We start from the raw sequence: 16,911 nt of genomic DNA on the forward strand, positions 1-16,911 counted from the left end.
AAATAGGCTCCTCATATTCCAATAATCCCACGTGTTTCCAAACGATAATCCACAAGAAAAGATGTCTCTCGGCTGGTCCTAATTCCATCCAGGCAACATTCTGAAGCTTGTTTTCTAAAGTCCGACTTGGCGCGGCGGCGTCGACGGCTTCAGCATTGGCCGCGGAGCCGGGTTTTTTGACTAATATTAAAGGAGTTTTGTCTTTTACCGAACTACTGAGGTGCCTGACACGGGACGTGTCTTGGCTGACGCGCTTGATGTAACAATGCTATACTCTGTTGGTTCTGTTATATGCTACACAATTAAATGAACCTCGATGTCTAATACAAAAATGTCCATTTATTCCAAAGCACTTTGCAGATATCACCAGTTAGCAGTTGGAGTTGGAGGTACAGCAAACAGTCCTGTAAGAGCTGGCGTAGCATTCGTGCAAGCGGTCAAAAAACCCTTTGCCCTTCCGGGTCAAACACCTGCCAACAACATAGTTTGTGCTACCTCTGTGTTCCACCTAGGACATTACAACCATTAACCTTGCAACATTTGGCGGCTACACACGCAATGTTGCAGAGACAGCTTTACAACATCCATAGCCATGTGTTACCCAGGATGGATCTCCATCCAACTCCACTGCTGTGTAGCTATTTGACTACCTCAGTAACTTCTACCCCTGAGATTGGACTTGGTCTGCTTATCAGTGTCCACCAGCAGGTCTGCGGCTGACATGAACAAGGCAAGGAGTGAAGAGGGGGTGTGGAGTAAAACTAGAGGTGGGCATAGATTAATTTTCTTAATCTAGATTAATCTCACTGTAACCTTGGAATTAATCTACATTAATCTAGATTAAAATGGCTCATTTGAATTCTGCCGAGGGCATTCAGAATATGTGTGCTACCCAAATAATGACTAAAAGTAAGTCTTTAAGAACGGGTTTCTCAAGCCAGGTGGCGCATTAGACCAGGGGCTCATCTCCTGTTTCCAAAATGCATCACAAACTGCTTGAGAAAGCTGTTCTACTATGATAATTGGTGATGAAAATAAATTATGTTCAATAAGATGTACTTGTGTTTACCAACTATTTATTCAGTTAAATAGCTGCATCCATGTTACCACGTCACGTTTGATGTGGTAATTTCACAGTTCGAAGACTCGTTCTCGCCCCCTACAGTGCAATTCGGCTAGGTATACATCCACGCTAAAATATCAAGGTGAAAGTCATCGTCAGAACATCGCGTCTTTCTGCACCTCTCTCTACAATATACAGTATTAAAAGAACATAAAAACGGGTGAAAATAACACACATGCAAAATATTCCTAATGTGTACATAAATTAAAATGAAAGAAATAACTTTTTGCACACAAATCCCACGCACCTCTCACAGCTCACGCCATGTGTCCAAGAGACCTGAACCAGGTCTCAAAAACAAAATAAAAGTCTTTAGGAAATAAGAAACTAAAAGACACAAGAAAGAAGAAATATACTATATCTAGTGTAACCATGTAACTCCGGCACAATAGCTTGCGTAGTATAGACCCAGCTCCCAACCCAACTTTGTGAATAGATTAACGGCGATATTTTTTTTTATCGCCGATAAGAGTCTCACGTTAACGCAGCACGTTTTTAATCGCGCGATAAGAGTCTCGCGTTAACATGTTACTGATTAATTTTGTACGACTATGACCTGCTTTTATGAAACACATTTACATGAGTCCACACCAATAATCATAGCAATCTAAAGCAACATAAAAAGCACTGCCTGATGTATTTTATAATACTCAGTCACAGGAATTTTGACGTCTTATTAGGGACCAAATAAACGACACATATGCACAATGATGTAGTTGCATCACTTCACAAACAATTTTAATCACATTAAAGTACAAAATAAGTATATATGTATTCAAATACATTTTATAATTTTTGTATATTTTTTCATTTGCATGAGGAATACAACAATACATTTATGACGGCAACGAATGACAGTGGAATTGAGGTAAAGAGTCTATTTGTAGTAAAATAAGGGGGTAAGAAATCCACTCTGACTGGTGCTTCTTAATGTCCCACAATCCTTCATTTCCAATAGAACTGAGCTGCTATACATACTCTGTCTGGAGTTACGAGATTGAATACTTAAATACTTGAGAACACAACATGGGTAATTTTTGGATTACAGTTACTAGAAGCTTACAGACCTGTGGGTGTGGCCGCCTTTTCTCACCCACTCACTCCTCCAACAATCCTGCTAATTTGTATTCAACACACAGAAGGACCGTGGAGAGAACACGGAAAGCACCACCAGTCAGTGGTTACAGATCACAGCAGGAAAGAGAGCAGTTTCCAAATTCCTTGGTGTGTTAACTAAGGCTGCAACTAACAATTATTTTAATAATCGATTGTTTTCTGATTAATCGTAGAATCTGAAAAAAAAAAAAAAGAAAACCATTAATTTCCAACCCTTTATTCAAAAACAGAACCAAAATCTTTAGAAAGTGCACAAACATGTTGCTCCTTGAGCTGTTATAATAATAATAAAATATAATAAAAATGGACTAACACAAAAAACATACACATTTATGCTTTACATCTGCCAAATATACTTTTTTTTTTTTAATAGTGCCACCTGAGCTGCCAGTTTGAATGTCAGAACTTGTTCTCTACACTACACTGCAGATGCACAAACTCGCAGACGCACACACTCACAAACTCTCACACTGACACACACACACACACACTGCAAAAAATGCTTTTCTAACTTTGTAGTTTTGTCCTGATTTCAGTCCAAATCTCTAAAAAATCTTAAATCAAGATACATTTACTAGACACATGAAAAAGCATAAGAAATGATGTCTTGTTTTCTGATAAAACATCTCAAAATGAAGTGATTGTTTGTTTAAAACAAGCAAAATTATCTGCCAATGGGGTAAGAAAACTAATCTTAATGAGATATAATCTCAAACAGACGTTTTAAGCATCACTTAATTTTCTCATGCCATTTTTCTTGTCTAGTAATCTTGATTTAAGATTTTTTAGATATTTGGACTGGAAACGAGACAAAAACAGATTGAAAAATGAATGGTCCAAAAAAGGCTAGTGAATAAAAACATGTCTTTAGTCTTTTAATGCAAAGTAACTGTACACTGCAAATTGTTCTTTGCTCGCCAAGATTTAAAATCTTAGATCTAGAAATATGAGATTAATTATCTTATTGGGTCTGTCAGGAAGACAGACCATTTATTATTGTGCTATGAATGGCAAAAAAGAACATGTCTTACGTTAAAGAACGCCACGCGAAGAACGTCAAACGTACAGAAACAACGGAGTGGTCAGGCCGAATGGGAATTCTTTGAAGTGATACTGCAGTACCACATTAAAGAAGCCCCATTTTACAAATTCCATGCCCGCAGCTGTGACCAATGCCCGGACAGACCCATCAAAATTTCCCCTGGAATTTTTGCTTCTAGTTTTTAGTGTTATCTTCTAGTTTAGTATCTTGGAATTCATTGCATATTCTTAAATTAAGAATGAACATGTCTTTATTGCCTTAGTTAGTCAGAAAATTTTAAAACTGAATAATTTATTGGTAAAACAAGCTAAATTAGATACAATTATCTTTCACACAAGTTAAAAACTTGTTTTAAGATTCTGTGACACAAACTCAAGTTTAATTGCTTGGATTAAGAAAATCACACAAATGGCACATATTTTTTTTAAAAATCAGTTTTTCACATATAGGACTCTAGCTTCTTAAAACTTTAGTTACACATTCTTTAAGTACATCATAAAAAAAAGGGACATTTAATTAACTGTAAAGGGCGCATGCCAGTGGCTCATCAGCCCCGCTCCTGCATCTAAGTACTTTGGGGCGTGACCATTTGTAGAAAGTCACGCCCCAGGAGGAGGAGGTGAGTGCAGTGACCCTTGTGCGCTGACATCACATGCTGATAGCACTAGGCGCCAGCACGTGACTGCTTCAGGAGATTCCCCGTTGAAGAGACGTTAGTCTTTAAAATATCACACAATCAGTTACCAGGTCATGTTTTTGTCACATTTTTTATGAATTTTGCTGTCATGGGACATCAAAGACTGGTTAAACAGAGAATGCTTATAGCCTGTAAGTGAGAGACAATTGTGATGGCTTTGGTGCATATGGTACAATTAGTTGGTGAAAGACACAACTACAAATGTATAGTGATGCTTACAGCACAATTTTATTACACAAATTTTCAAAGACAAATTAAAGAAGCCTTTGTTTCTTTCAAAGCTGCACAAGTATAGCTTTCCATTTTAGGGCAGTCACATCTGCTGTAAAAAAACAAGTGTGGCTAACATAACAACTGCCTGTTACAAAACGTTTTACAATATACTGTATAAAGCGCAACTCATGACACATTTGTACCCCCAGGTCCATGTCTATGTGCAAAAATATCATTAACATTATATTTCATTGGCACAAAAAAAGTAAGATGTGTAATCAATAAAAACAAATTCACAGAATTTTGTAGACTAGTGCTCTAGAATTTTGTAGACTAGTGCTTGTAGATTAGTCCAGCTCTTTACTTTCTTTGTCTGTTACAATTTTAAACTTTTTCCATATCTCCGATTTCCCAATCTTTAGTTTTGTTTTATATACTCCCTTCTTAATTTTATTGACAACTTCAGCTACATCCTCCATCCTGCTAACAATTTTGGGACCCGCTGTCTATTTTTATCCCGTCCGTTCCTGCCTGCTGTCTCTGTTGATCCCGCCCGCGGCAACCTAAAACCCGCCCAATCCCGCGAGATTTGCGTTGGGTCCCACGGGATTCCGCTCCCAATGCAGGGCTTTAATTTGAAGCACCAAAGAGCCGTGAAGCGTTGCATCGGGGCCGCTCCTGTGTAGTATGCTTTTTTGGAATGCGACCTCGTAAAGCCGAGACCGGCGCTTCAGAATTACAATGCAGTCAGTATTTCGTAAATCGCTCTGCCGAAATAAAACAATTTAAAACTTCACTAATGGTAATTCAAGTCCTAATATGGTCCTTTAAAATTAAACTGCTTCTAAATTGTGCGTACTGCACTATACAGGTGGTTTAAGGCTTATGTAGCAAAGTTGTTAATATTTATCAGCAAATATGTAGTTTAAGGTTCAGTGATACTGTCTTTCAACTTTATTATTAGTAGTACTATATCAAATGGATCTGTCATATTTTATTAGGTACTATATTAAATTTGGACATTAAAATTCAATGACGACCTGTAACTCGCTTGTCCTAAGGAAATGACTTGACTTGTTTGATTCCAAGTAGGGATGCAAATTGCCTGATTCTAAACATTGCCACTGAATTGACTTGAGACTTTGAAATGTTACGATTTAAGACGTGATTTAGCCAACTAACATTTCCTGTTGCTTTTTATTAGGTAACATTCTCAAACAGAGAACCGGAAATAAGCATCTCTTAAGCATGGATGACTTGGACAACACCACATTGTCAGTGTTGGAAGGTACCACACTATACAGAACACTTGGAATTTTCTATGGTCTAAAGGTAAAGTTATGTTACAAATAAATACTGATACAAGGTAAGTTATATTTTCCAACCATAAAGCTGGTATCTGTTAACACAACTGTAAAAATTCAAAATAAAACTATCCGTTTTGTTAATTTTACAGCCGCTAATATTGATGACAGGGTTTTGAGAACCCTCAGCCGTGATGACCTGAAGGATCTCTTTCCTGGCCCTGAAAATTTTCTCAGGCAGAAGAAACTGTGGGATGTCATCAGTCCACAGGTAAATATAGCTAAATATAGCCAAAATAGCTTAGGGGATTGTCATCGAACGTGTTCCTTGTTTTTTTTATATATATATATTTTGAAAATGCTGCAGACCATGACACCAACAGCTGTAGTGGAAATGGGATTATACCTTCAGCAAGTGCTGTACCACCATGCCAGCCTCAGACCTCCACTCCCATACATGAAACCACTGCCAAAACAGTGAAACTGCCAGACCAGCCAGAGTATGTGTTGTACACAGATTCGGAGTTAGACATGGTTCGCAGCCAGTATTTTGCATTGCTCCGCAATGGGAAGGAAAATGAGTGCAAGATGTCGAAAGAGCTCAGTTGCAGACTTATAAGAAATACGGTCACCAGCATGGTTGCAATCCTGCGTGCTAGTCCCCTGGGAAAAGTAGTGACATACCCCTCCAAACATGAACTGAGAGCAATGTCACAGAATATTGTTGACTATTATCCAATGTTACGGGATGCTGGAGATCTGCCATATGTAAGCATTTTTGTCCTTTAAAGCCTAAAACTTATGTGTGATGGGGAGCAAAAAAAACGTATCATTCTGTTATTATTTTGTTATCACAGCAGACCATATACTCCAAAATTTACAAACGAGTCCAAAATATTAAGTCCCCAAGGAAGAGGCAGGGCCCCATGCCACAACGAGGAGTTGGAAAGATGCTTCTCTTTGAGACAAGCACAGAAGATGAGACAGTTGGTGATACTAGTTCTTCATCTGCTTCACGTGTAATTTTTCCAAGTAACGATGACCTCAGCGGTGACCTTAGTCCAGGTATATGCTAAAAGTGGTAAAATTAAGTTGTTGTGCCATAGTCCTACATAGCCTTTATTCGTATGAACCCTATACAGCTATGTGTATTGCAAGGGATATTAAACTTGTGATTCTCAGAATGTTTTGCTGTCAGTTGTCCTAATGTCCTTACTTAAGTTAATTTGACCCATCATTCCAGGGTCACACAATTAAAAGATGCATTTACCCTTAAAGGATTCTGCTTATTCCTCTACAGGAATCAAACCAGCAACCCTTTGTTCACAGGGTTGATTCCCAAACCGTTGAGTGTCCTTTATACATGGCATTTTCCAATTATTCATTTTATTTCCTTTTCTATGCTGCACGTGCAAAAGTATTTAAAAGGTGTGTACCTGACTTGTTGTATCTATCTTAGCAAACCAGGACAGTCTGAAGATGCAGGCCCGGCACTACAAAACACTCAGCAAAATGTACAACAGACCCAACCCAAAACCCAACCAAAGTGATGTTGCTCAAATTTTGGACCTTGAACTTGAGGCCAGGCGAGCGTTCATTGATTCAGATGCAATAAAGGAAGAAGATAGGGTAACAAAAATCTTTGAGGCATATCCATGCTTCAAAGACACTCAAAATATAAGTAATTTAACTTCCAGTTAACTGGAATTCCTGTGTGTTGAGTCTGTGGTGTCAATTCTGCACACTGCTGTAGTAATGGTAAGCAAAATTTTGTCTTAGGCTTTGGATGAGCTACGTCGCATCCTGGGTGGTGGTAACAGCAAATACATAGAGGAAACGAAAAGTAGATGGGAAGACTTCTGTGCCAAGGTGCAATTCTATGGAGTCTGGAAGAAGGCTGTGAAACCCCCTTTTCCCTCGAATCTTAAAGGAGGTAAGTTGCTGTTCTACATATCAAATCTTATCAATGCAGTCCAGCAGTCCTCCAGGAGAAAAGACAGATTACAACAGATTTGATATGTAGAACAGCAATGGACAGATAATTTCACTAGTATTAAGTCATTTCCACCTTAAACTTAGTGTTAATTTCTTATATTTGTCTTAATCATTTTTGCAGTGTAGCACCCCTGCTTTACTACTGTTATTAACGTGCTAACACTAACTTGTCATGCCTGTCGGGTAAACATTTACATTTACAGCATTTATCAGACGCCCTTATCCAAAGCGACTTACAAATCAGTAGTTACAGGGACAGTCCCCCTGGAGCAACTTAGGGTTAAGTGTCAGGGACACAATAGGCGAGTCGTCCACGCGGAGACGCAGAGAACAGTCCGAACGCTGTTTCATCCCCCCTCCACACATGTAGGTGCCGCTGTAAGTCCCCGTGTAGTTCTCCTCTGCGGCGAGTTAAACACCAGCAACATTACGGAACTTCAAAACGGAACAAAAGTAGGATTCTGCAGCGACTTACCTTGCTGCTGAACTCCCTTCCCCCTCATCAAACACGCGTTTCAGGTGCTGGATCATTGCCGTGGTGCTCCCGTGTCATGCCATGTCGCTTTTGCATATTTTCGCGCAGATTTCTCTGCCTCCACCATGTATCTGTCCTCTACCTCCGCTTGTTTTTTTTTTTTTTTTGCTCCACACTGTCTATGAGGCGTCAAATTCAGCTTGCATCTGTGCGCGAGAGAGACTGAGTGTGTTCGCTCCGCGCTCAAATAAATTTTTTTTTTTAATAATCAAACGTCTCCGCGTCGCGCAACACAACGAATCGATTAGGAAATTCGTTGCCAACTCTTTTAGTAATCGATTTTTAGCGATTCGTTGTTGCAGCCCTAGTGTTAACATATAACTGTGATACTGATGTTAACTCTATTGTTAGGATGATCAGTATATACATTGCTCATTGCTCTAAGACATCCTAGATCTGAATGAATGAAATCTTCTTATTAAATTAGTGGTGGGCCGTTATTGGCGGTAACGATAAAAAAAAATATCGCCGTTAATCTATTCACAAAGTTGGGTTGGGAGCTGGGTCTATACTACGCAAGCTATTGTGCCGGAGTTAAATGGTTACACTAGATTTATAAGTATATTTCTTCTTTCTTATGTCTTTTAGTTTCTTATTTCCTAAAGACTTTTATTTTGGTTTTGATTAATGTAGATTAATGAAGATTAATCTAGAATCTAGATTAATTTTTCTTACTCTAGATTAATTCCAAGATTACAGTGAGAATAATCTAGATTAAGAAAATTAATCTGCCCACCTCTATATTAAATACTTTGTTCTTTGTTGTACAAAATCTCACAACCGTATAGATGTATAACAAATTTATCAACCCATGAAGGTCTGAATTTGGAGTCACTCTCAAAAAGTGGAAAGACACACTACAGCTGATCTGACTTTGATGTAGTGTCCTTAAAATAAATCAAAATGAGGCTCAGTCATGTATGTGATCCCACCGGCCTGTATGACGTCCCTACATGCTCCTGATGAGGTGGTGGATGGTCTCTTGAGGGATTTTCTCCCAGACCTGACTAAAGAACCCGCCAACTCCTGGACAGTCAGTGGTGTAACACTGGTGGATCGAGCGTGACATGATGTGTCAATTGATGTCCTCAGTTGGATTCAGGTCTAGGGAATGGGAAGGCTAGTCCATAGCATTAAAACATTAATGTCATTAGGAGGAACCCAGGGCCTGCATTAGCATAGGCTACCTCTGGCGATCACATGGATGACTGTGCATTGTTGTGTGATCCTGGATGAGCTGCACTACCTGAGTCATTTGATCTGGGTTGTAGACTCCGTCTCATGTTACCACTAGAGTGAAAGCACGGCCAGCATTCAAATGTGACCAAAACATCAGCCAGAAAGCATAGGAAGTGCGAAGTGGTCTGTGGTCACCACATACAGGACCACGCCTTTATTGGGGATGTCTTGCTAATCGCCTATAATTTCCACCTGTTGTCCATTCCATTTTTTGAACAGTGTATAATTAGATGCAAAAAAGGAAGATATAAATGAGCCTCACGGTTATCCAGATGTTAGTGATGCTATGAATACTGACACAATGTTGTGCACTGTGAGGACTTACAAAAGTAGTCCCTAATGAAAAATTTAAGTCTATTTAATTACTGTTGTTGTTGAACAGTGCTTAGCAGTTGGTGTACGAAGAGGAAAAGGGGGCATCAGATGGAAGTGAAGCTAAAGTGGAGGGGGTAATGGGGAAGCAAAAAATGCCACAGACAGTCGTGCAATACCATGGACCTCACTGACCACCATCATACCAGGGAGAGGGGCAGGTGACAGGGACAGAGAGGGAGAGTCGCGGAGCGATGAAGAAGAAAAGAGAATTATGGCAACAGACAAGAGTCGATGCCACAGACAAAGACAGAAATATATGTGAAGATCAAGATAAAAAGAAATTTTATAAACTTGCTGGCCTTTTCAATTGTATACCCAACATACAACTACAAATATATTTTGTAAACATATATGGTATTTCAAATCACTTTTGTAGAAAAACAGAATTGTGCAAAATGTATCCGTTTTAGTTTTTGTCACCAAGACATTTCCTCCTTGATAACAATAAGAATGTTCAAGTTAAAATACATAAGGTGTATCTTTTATAGTGGCCAAGCCGTGTACCTACAGTGAGTGTTTGTGGGCAGGGGGTGCCGTACCTGCGGAAGTCCAGCAGAGGGCAGGTCGAGTTAGGAATTCCCTGGGCAGGCCAGCTGAGGAACTGGAACTGAGTGAGAGTTCGACTTTCCTGGATCTGAACATTCTTTAGATATAAACTCCGCACCAGGAAGTCATTACACCAGATATGCTCAGACACCAGATTTACCTATAAACCAGGCATACAAGTAAAAAATAAAAAGCATGGCATAGTAGTAGCAATGCAGATGCACGTGTATTCATTATAAAGCAGGACGAGCTATGTCATATGCTTCCTACACAATTGATTTGCCAGATGCATGTCACATTGTCAGTTATCAGTTGCTCAAACCTCCAGTTACCATTCTATGATTGTGCACACAGGCATACCTAATAGATGTGGTAGAGAGAAGAGCCTTCATCAGACCAGTAGTGATCACACTGCTTCTCTCCATCCTCTACAAGTGCCATCATCATTGCCATAACTGTACAGCCATTCTCCCAAACCATCTACACACACACACACACACACACACACACACACACACACACACACACACACACGTCAACACACATTTTTATTAAACCCTCATTTACATACACTAGAGGCCATATTTTTATACACAGGACAGAAAATACACAATGCTTACACTCAACATGTAGCGTCCCTTCGAATTAAAACAGCTTTACTGATGGTCTGATGCTCTTTATTTCTTTCTCATTCACATTGCGTTATCAAACCAACATAAGAGCTAAAAGAAAACAATAAATTCAAATTAACAATCTAAAACCAAATAAACAGTCATTAAATAAAGCTAAATATAGCCGTAGCTTTGGCTCCCTTAAACATAAATAAAAAGTTGAAATAAATGTACAGAAAATGCCATCAAACCTTGTGTCCACTATCGACAGGAGCTAAACAAAGAAAACCATACACTTTCTGTAACGCTATTTCCCTTTATCACCATGTTTTCCGTCGTTTTATGTCCCTTCCCGATTAACTTTCGCTCTTCGCGCTAATACAGTCAACTTCCGGTTTTCCGTTCTTTCAAAATAAAAGTATCCGTCTCACAGGAACTTACAAAATAAAGGCACATAAGTAAAGTTATGATAGCAAGACTTAAAACATGTTACACAATAACCTGAAAACGTTTCAAAGTCATTTACACTCCCACCAAATTAAACAGTCTCTAGCAACAGAACCAATTTCTGAGCTGCACGTTCAACAACAGAAAGCCTATCGGAATGCTGATCTTCCTGTCCCATCTTCTTGTCTCCAAAACGTATCTTTATCTCTCTTACAAGTCCGTCCTTAGAAGTCACTGTCTCGATAACTCTAGCCAGCCTCCACTCACCCCGTGGCAAGTCATCGGTCTTCTCCATGACTATGTCGTTGACCTTCAAGTTCCTTCTTGGAGTATGCCAACGTTGTCTAGTAGCAATATTGGAGAGATATTTTCTTTTCCATCGACTCCAGAATTGCTCTGCAAGATACTGAACATGACGCCACCGCTTGCGAACATACATGTCTTCTCTGATGAATCTCCCAGGAGGTGTTAATGTCATCACAGGTTTTATGGTGAGTAGGTGGTTAGGGGTTAATGGTTCAGGGCTACCTGGATCATTTAGGTTTTCAACTGTTAGTGGACGACTATTCACAATTGCCATCGCCTCATAGAAAGTGAGCTTATCTGTCTTTCCCCTAAAACCTCCAGCATGGCTTGAGTGCGGCACATTCAAGTTGAATAAGTTTTGCAACAGTCCTATTGATTCCTGGATTCCAATATCCATTCGATCTGATCTGATTGATCGTCAGGCCCTTTCCTTGATGTCTGATTTGTTCATGATGATGATGAGAAATAATCATCTTGGTGATGTGATGATCCCTTGGAATAATCATAGGATAATCATAGGATGTTTATGGAAGTAGGGAGACATGCATTTTTCAGTCTTCCTCCCACCTTGAGGATTCCATCTTTATCAAGAAAGACAGCCAAATGGTACAGCTTACTCTTAGATGGAATTTTAACCCCCTTTCAGGCAACTGTTTATACTTGTCTCTGTAAGTCTCTAACAATTATAAACCTTGCTTCCTCTCGCTCCTGTACAGTGCTGTATCCTGTGGACTTGTCATTCTTCGTGCGACGAAGGAGGCGCGCGGCAACTTGGGTGACTTTATACCAAGAGGATAACAACAACAACAACAACATTTATTTCTTATATAGCCCAAAATCACATACAGTATGTCTCAATGGGCTTTGACAGGCCCTACAGTTGACACCCCCCACACTTGTCCCTTCTGCACACAAGGAAAAACTCCACACAAAAAAACTCTAGGAGAGAGAAAAAAAGAAAGGAAGAAACCTTGGGAAGGAGTGATACAGAGAGGGACCCCCTTCCAGAGTAGAGTGAGCCTGCAAATGGTGTCAGTGCAGGGTTGGATATGATATAATGATAAGTCCTACGGTTGTAGGGTTGGAGAAGTCCAGGATGTATTCAGTGTCATGGTCTAGTAATGTCCGTAATGATGTTACTGGTCTTAAAGACCTACTTCCTCGATTGTTTGTACTTTTAGTGATTGAACCTGTTTGACTTCAGGGTCGCTAACTGTAATCTCTGTGACAACCTCTTCAGGTGGAGGTATCTCCTTCTCCCACAAGAACCGAGGCCCTGTAAACCAGTCGGAAGTGAGAAACTCACTTACACTTGATCCTCTTGATGCAATATCTGCAGGGTTCCTATCTGTGGGAACATATCGCCACTGCTGAGCAGTTGTTGTGAGATGTATCCTTTGAATCCTGTTGGATACAAATATGTGAAAACAATGTGCTTCGTTGCTGATGTACCCCAAAACTACTTTGGAGTCAGTCCAGAAGTATTCATCAATGTTCGTGAAACTAAGTTCTTCCCTTAAAATGCTGCTTACTGCAACTGAAACAACAGCAGCTGTCAACTCTAGCCTTGGGATGGACATGACCTTTATAGGGGCAACTCTGGACCTTCCTGTGATGAGAGCACAATGAACACTTCCTTCTTCATTCACTTGTCTCAGATATGAACACTGTCCGTAACCACATGTACTTGCATCAGAGAAGAGGTGGATCTCTTGTCTCAAGACATGACCAAATTCAGCTGGCACATAGCAACGAGGATGATTTTTTCCAGATTTGCAAGGTCACACTTCCAGCGTTCCCAGACTGGCTGCAGTTCAGCAAGGAGAGGGTCATCCCAGCCTGTTCCATTCCTGCACATTTCCTGAAGAACCCCTTTTCCAGTTAACAGGAAAGGAGCAACAAACCCCAGTGGGTCGTAAAGCGAGGCAACTGTAGATAATATGGTACGTCATGTTGCTGGCTGATCTTTCAGGCAGATACAAAATCTGAGAGTATCCTATTCAATGTGCCAAAGGACTCCTAAGGCTCTTTCCATCCTTGAGTGATTAAGGCCAAGGTCGAGAGTCTTCACTTCTGCAGCACGCTCAGAGCGTGGAATACTCTCTAACACTGATTTGTCATTACACACAAACTTGTGCAGTCTCAGACCACCAATAGCACAAAGTTTCTGAGCTTCCTTTGCAAGCTACACAGCCTCCTGAACATTGGCTACACTAGCAACACCATCATCAACATATAAATCTTTCATAATGAACTGTGAGCCAAGGGGAAACAGGCTCTCATTCTCCTTTGCAAGGTGTTTTAATCCATAGTTGGCACATCCAGGTGATGATGTGGCACCGAAAAGATGAACTTTTATGTGGAATTCCTTAGGCTCTGCCTTCAAGTCTCCTTCCTTCCACCAAAGGAAACGCAAATAGTCTCTGTCGGCTTCATACACTGATGGATCATCTTCTCTATATCACACATGAGTGTAATACGGTGTTGTCTGAACCTGATGAGGACACCAGTTAGACTGTTTGTCAGATCTGGACCAGATAGTAGATGATCATTGAGGCTAGTTCCCTTGTACCTAGCAGAGCAGTCGAAGACAACCCGGAGCTTGCCTGTTTTTTTGGAGTGATACAAACCATGGTGGGGTATATACCATTTCACTCCTTCCTTTCCTTCACCACACTCTAAAAACTGCTGGGTTAAAAACAACCCAATTTGGGTTATTTTGGTAACCCAGCGCTGGGTCAAAAAGGGACCAACCCAACGCTGGGTTATTTTGACCCAACAAGTTGGGTTACACGTTTAACCCAGCATGCTGGGTTGTGATTTTTAACCCAACCTTTAGTTAAAAATGACTATGCTGCTGGGTTGAATGCAACCCAAAATGGGTCAAATTTAATCTAGAAACTTGTGATTAAAATTACTAAAATAAAAACAATTTTACAGCAATACATACTTCAGTAATGGAATTTTATTCATGACAATACACGTAACAATGTGAATTAAGTCAGTAACAATTAATCAGAATTAATTAACATTAGAAAAACGATTTGATATGTAAATGTAATATAATGCATAAACATCAATAGATAATAAAATTAGTGCAAACATGTAACTTCAGTGTAGAAGAAAAAGGGAACTAGGGCTTCGTGGGGGGTAGCGGGGAGATCGTCTTCTTACAAGGGTCAGGCAAACTCGTGGGGGGCAGGCAAGGCTCGTGGTCAGGGACAGGCAAAGGTCGTGGTCGTGGATTCTAGTCAGCTGGGCGTGGGAAAACAAGGCTAGCGTCTCTGGGAAATAGATTCAACTCAAAGAGCGGGCAGCGTCTCCTCGGGGTTACCTGACATTTATACTCTACGCTGCCCACTCTCGTTTCCGCTTCCGGGTCGTCGTCTCTCTGTCTGGTCTGGTGCTCTCTGGTGGGCTGGAGGTGTATTGACTGTGACAGAGCCCCCCCTCCTAGGCCCGGCTCCTGAAGGGCCCGGCAAATCAGGGTGGCGGTCATGGAAATCCAGGAGAAGGGCTGGATCCAGGATATCCCGGCGGGGAACCCAGGACTGATCCGCCGGTCCATAGCCCTCCCAGTCCACCAAATATTCTAGGCCGCGGCCTCGCCTCCGGACGTCCAGGATAGGGGAGGACGGATTGTCCTCAGCCTCTGGGGTGTAGCGGCGGGACAGGGCATCAGCCTTCTCATTCTTGGTGCCGGGGATACGGTGAATTCGAACCGTGTGAAGAACAAGGCCCACCGTGCTTGCCGTGGGTTAAGGCGTTGGGCGTTTTGGAGGTACGCCAGATTTTTGTGGTCTGTCAGTACCAAAAATGGGTGGACTGCCCCCTCCAGCCAATGGCGCCACTCCTCCAGGGCCAGTTTGATGGCCAGGAGTTCCCTGTTCCCGACATCATAGTTCCGCTCCGCCGGGTTTAGTCTTCGGGAGAAGAAGGCACATGGGTGCAATTTGTGGTCCAGGGGGTTGCGTTGCGATAGTACCGCCCCCACTCCTAGACTAGACGCATCAACTTCAACGACGAATGGGAGTTGGGGGTCTGGGTGGAATAAGATGGGGGCCGTGGTGAATAGCTGTTTGAGTTTACTGAATGCCTGCTGAGCTTGGGGGTTCCAGTGGAGTCGGGTTGGTTGGTCTTTAAGGAGGGAGGTCATGGGTTGTGCCACCTTGCTGAAGTTGCGGATGAAGCGACGGTAAAAGTTGGCGAATCCGAGGAACTGTTGTAGCTGACGAATGGTGGTGGGTACAGGCCAGTCCGTGACTGCGGTTGTCTTGATGGGATCCATGGCAATTCCTTGGGGGTTAATTTGGAACCCCAGGAAGGAGATTTCCGCTGTGTGAAAAGTACTCTTTTCCAATTTCACAAAGAGACGGTTTTGTAGAAGGCGCTGGAGGACCTTTCTGACGTGGGAGATGTGGGTCGAGAGGTTGGGTGAGTAAATTAGAATGTCATCTAGGTAGACGAACACAAATTGATCCAACATGTCTCTGAGGACGTCATTAACGAGCGCCTGGAAGGCGGCTGGGCTATTCGAGAGACCAAAGGGCATTACCAAATACTCATAGTGTCCGGATGGCGTGATAAAACCCGTCTTCCACTCGTCCCCTTCCCGGATCCGAACGAGGTGGTATGCATTCCGGAGGTCCAGCTTGGTAAAGACAGTGGCCCCTGCCAGGAGTTCAAAGGCGGTGTTCAGAAGTGGGAGGGGGTACCGGTTCTTTTTAGTTATCGCGTTCAGCTGCGTGTCTTGGTGATCCTGGATGGCGATGTACTGCAGCTGTAGGAACGCGGTCAGCTGACCGAGCATCTCTTGCATGGTGGACATGCCTGCTGCGTCAGGAGATGGCCCGCTCTTACTGTCACTGCTGGAGTTCGGGGACGCATTTGCAGGCATGCTGGGAGCAAGGGGACAAGTCGTCGCACGGGGAGCAGACATAGGACGCGCTGGGGAGGAGGACCGGAAGCTTTTGGACGGGGAGAGGGAGGCCGGAGGTAAGTTGGGACGGGAGTGGAATCGTGGACGCGCCGCAGCGCGGCGTGGAGGGAACTAGGGCTTCGTGGGGGGTAGCGGGGAGATCGTCTTCTTACAAGGGTCAGGCAAACTCAGTGTCAGTGGCAGGCGAAGGTCGTGGTGTCAAGGTAGAATCCGTCAGGAGGTCGTCGTAATAAAGGGGGCAGGCAAGGCTCGTGGTCAGGGACAAGCAAAGGTCGTGGTCGTGGATTCTAGTCAGCTGGGCGTGGGAAAACAAGGCTAGCGTCTCTGGGAAATAGATTCAACTCAAAGAGCGGGCAGCGTCTCCTCGGGGTTACCTGACATTTATACTCTACGCTGCCCACTCTCGTTTCCGCTTCCGGGTCG

The 16,911-nt window shown here is 42.1% G+C and overlaps 1 long non-coding RNA gene across 1 annotated transcript; it reads right to left on the minus strand.

Moving 5' to 3' along the window:
• Window positions 1–9,682: 9,682 nt before the first annotated feature.
• Window positions 9,683–11,184, minus strand: LOC114789665 (uncharacterized). The gene is made up of 4 exons (XR_003749705.1): window positions 11,048–11,184; window positions 10,806–10,907; window positions 10,546–10,665; window positions 9,683–10,345 (listed from the first exon to the last, which is right to left on the minus strand). It is a non-coding gene; the product is annotated as an uncharacterized LOC114789665 (long non-coding RNA).
• Between the last annotated feature and the right edge of the window lie 5,727 nt (window positions 11,185–16,911).

Source organism: Denticeps clupeoides, chromosome 5 (genome assembly GCF_900700375.1).
Source record: "Denticeps clupeoides chromosome 5, fDenClu1.1, whole genome shotgun sequence".
NCBI lineage: Eukaryota > Metazoa > Chordata > Actinopteri > Clupeiformes > Denticipitidae > Denticeps > Denticeps clupeoides.